Raw genomic sequence first — 4,099 nt, forward strand, 5'->3', positions numbered from 1 at the left:
CCCTTTAAGTTTAGTCATAGCAAGGGAAAATAATCCATTAGGTGCAGTGTTATTGGGAATGAAAGTACAGCAAGCATCTCCATACATTACACAAACTCCCCCCTTCTCTGCTAAGAGCCAGTTGAGAGCCTGTCTATTCTGCCATGTCATTTTGCTAGTGGCCCTTACTTGTTCTCCCAAGGCTGTTAAAGCCGAGTCAGTGTAATTAATAAATCTTTGTTGATTGTAGTATATATAATTCATCCACTCTAAGTTCTTGTTGGGTGTTATCCAGAAAAATATAGATTCAAATCCAGATTTAATCTCATCTCTGGCCTTAAATTCATTGGGCACACCTCTAGGTTGTCCAATTGCATCAAGGTACACTCTAGGATCTGATTCATACTCCCTTTTAACTCTAGTTTTAACATGTTCCTCCTGAGGTGCTTTGATGATGGTAACCTGTTGGACTGCTCTGACTAAAGCACACAACCCAGTCCATCCTTCAGGAAGAACATTCAGAAGTCTGTTCTCTCCACACATCCAAAAGCTATCAGTAATACCTCTATCTTGGTTCTTTAACATAGTAAGAGATAGTGTAACCTGAGTAATGTGACCACACAGACCCCTTCTATTTATAATTAAACCTTTCTCACTAAATTTGCGAACCCCTGCAACTTCTAACACCCAGATAGTATCACATTTAACAGTTGTGTTTCCTACATTAATTCCATCCGTACCATGGCTATAGAAACATTCGTATATTCCCTTAACAACAGTACTTTTGTCTATTTGGGGTCCATCCAATTCAGTTCTAATGTTATAAGTTGCACATTCTTTATCAGCCAACACAGTCTCATTTAACATAATCTTACCCCTGGTACTACCCAATGCAATTCTACATTCTATGTTGCATAAAGGAATATGGTACTTTTTCTGAACACAATTAGCATTTTTCCAATTAGCACAGTCGTCAAATGGTTCAGGTACTATCAAAAGATCAGACAAAGGTGACTTGCTGCATAAAATACAATTGTCCATTCTATGTTGGTCTGCCGTATACCTAGCCCATTTATACCAGTCATTCTTTACCACTTCTTCCATTGTTTTGTCCTTGAATGGTTCTGGGTCTAACATACTTGTTATTGCATCAGTGTTTTCGTTTTGAGATAGGCTGTTAGTGTTTGTCAACAAGTTCCAAATGTCCATAAAAAAACCTGATTCTGATGCTTCTGGTTTCTTTGTGGGTATAGTGGATTTCTCACCCAGAGTAGTAGTTGGTACTCTAGTAGTAGCTACTGTGGTGTTAACAGCAGCTGCCACAGTTGTCGTGGTTCTAGTCGTTGCAAGCACCTCCTGTTTGGGTGCCGGTGTAGATTCGATTTTAATGATGGTTGAACTGCTCCCTTCAGTCAGTCTTGTCTGTGTTATTTCAACTATAAATTATTCTCCTTCAATGGGTTCAATCTTATTCATGGTGAGCACCCATTCATCTTCTTCTTTGGTTATTGTTAGGTCACATCCTTTCGGGTCCCAGATCACTTCTCCCTTCATCTGATGATGTGTCCATCCACAGAATGCAATCTCAGGTAGGGGTTTAATCCTATAGACTGCAACTGATCTCTGTTCTTCTGTTTCTGTTAAGATTTGAGGTGGGACTAGAATGCTAACCTTGTTTGTTCTTCCAGATTGTTCAGCAGGTTCTTCTCTTTTCTGCCTGCCTCTATCATGCTGTTTGATTGCACGTGAGTCTGTTGTGTCTTCACCAATGTTCACTGATTCATGTGCTGTGTCAGTGTCAATGTTCTTCCCTTTTCTTACTGCCAAATGTTTATCGAGGGGACCAGACAAGAGCCGAAAAGTCAATTGAGGGGAAATCCCCTTGTCCTTCGGCCCTCGGAGCGTTTCCTTCTTCTCCTCTTTGAGAGATTTCTCCTCCCGCTGCTGGAGTGGCTTCTCCTCCTCCTGCCTGGGTAGCTTCTCCTTCAGTGGCTCCTGTTGGGGTGGCTTCTCCTACAGTGGCTCCCCCCTTCTTCTGTTTGGGGAGCTCCCTCCTCTGACCCATTTGGGCTCCTGTCTGGAAAGGCATCAATTCCAGGGAAGAGATGTTCCCATTCTCTAGGGTGTACTTCTGGGTCCCATTGTATAGGGCTTCCGCCAGGGATATCTGCCACAGTAGGTATATCACCAGGAATATCAGGCATGTCGTTTTCCCCCCACCCTGGAGTCTCTGGTCCCACAGGATTGAATAGTGGTGGTTCGCCGGTTTCTTCTCCCGCCCTGTCTCTCCTTTTGCTTCTTCTGAGAGCAGTTGGCGGTGTATTAGTCGTGTCTTGGCTTCCACTTGGCCTATTAGCTTCCTGGCCTCCTTCCGGAGCCTTGATCTCTTCCGCTGCTCCCGCTCCGTTTGGGCCCCTGTCTGGTGTATCAGCATCCTCTGGGTCCTCATCTCTGTATGGTTGTATCCTTCTTTCTGTTGGGACTCTGGTGCAGTGGTTTAGATGATACCACGTCTTGCTGCCTTTCACCTGGACGGCTGTTGTCGTTGCTTTGGCCACCTCGTAGGGTCCTTCTCTCCTCGGCTGATCCTACTTCCTCTGGAACACCCGAATGTAGACCAGGTCCTCTGGTATCACCTGGCGTGGCCCCTCTGGTCTCGGCTAAGGTACTTTCTTTTTCTCCTGTGAATATATAGCTTCGTGTATCTCAGATAGGTGTTTCACATATGATTTTAATTATTTTTCTAGTATATCTAGAGAGGGACCTTTGTATAGTCCTCCTAGTGTTGGCACAGGCAAGGGTCGACCCGTAAGCATTTCATGCGGTGACAAATGCGTGTTTCTGTTAGTTTCCATGCGACAACTCATTAGTGCAAGCGGCAAAGCATCTATCCAATTAAGCCCTGTGGATAGGCAAATCTTTATTATTTTATTTTTCAGCGAGCCGTTAGCTCTCTCTACGATACCTTGCGATTGGGGATGATACACACATCCTAGTCATTGTTTCATCCTTAACTGTTGTATTATGATTTTTACCACTTTTTGTATAAACGTTGAGCCATTGTCCGAGCTGATTTCTGATGGGATACCAAACCTAGGTATTATTTATTTTGATAAGAATTTTATCACGGTGCCTGCTCCTTGATCAGCCGACGGTATTGCTTGTATCCATCTGCTAAACCTATCTACGATGACCAGAATGTATCTTTTACCATGTACAGGTTTTATCATATCTACGTAATCCATCACAATGTGTCGGGATGGACCTTCTGGAACCGGTATGTGACCTATGGGCGTGGTTATACCTTTACGTATGTTGTTTTTCGCACATATTTCGCATTTTGACAAGATCTCATCTACTGTTGTCTGTAGATAAGGTGACCAAAAACCTTGTTTTTTGATTTGTCTCACTACCTCCCCCTTGCACAATGATCTAGATCATGTGCTTCATTAATAAGCAAGGCCAATAAGGTAGTGGTGGCAAGTATGGCACCATCATGTGTTCTCCATACCCCATGTCTGTCGACAGAGGCTCCCCTCTGTACCCAGGTATTTTTCTCAGTAATTGTGGCATGAGCCTGAATTTGATTCAACTCAGCTGGAGTTGTGAGTGGTGCAATTCCAATTACATCCAGCAAAGGTACAGTTAAAATAGGGACAATACATCTAGATGCCTTTTTGGCAGCTTCATCAGCTGCATTAGTACCCCTAATAACAAAGTTGTTACCTTTTTTGTGTGCTTGACATTTTATTATGGCCAATTTTCTAGGATACATTAACCTCTCTGGGCTAGGCGGGACGAATTCGTCCCACCTACGTAACAGCCACTTTAAGCCTGTGGCGCGATTTTCAAAACCTTAAAAATCCTATTACTTCAATTTCTCAAACATATGACTATTTTACAGCTATTTAAAGACAAGACTCTCGTTAATCTAACCACACTGTCCGATTTCAAAAAGGCTTTACAACGAAAGCAAAACATTAGATTATGTCAGCAGAGTACCAAGCCAGAAATAATCAGACACCCATTTTTCAAGCCAGCATATAATGTCACCAAAACCCAGAAGACAGCTAAATGCAGCACTCACCTTTGATGATCTTCATCAGATGACAACCCTAGG

The sequence above is a fragment of the Salmo salar genome, unplaced genomic scaffold (assembly GCF_905237065.1).
Source record: "Salmo salar unplaced genomic scaffold, Ssal_v3.1, whole genome shotgun sequence".
NCBI classification, from domain to species: Eukaryota; Metazoa; Chordata; class Actinopteri; order Salmoniformes; family Salmonidae; genus Salmo; species Salmo salar.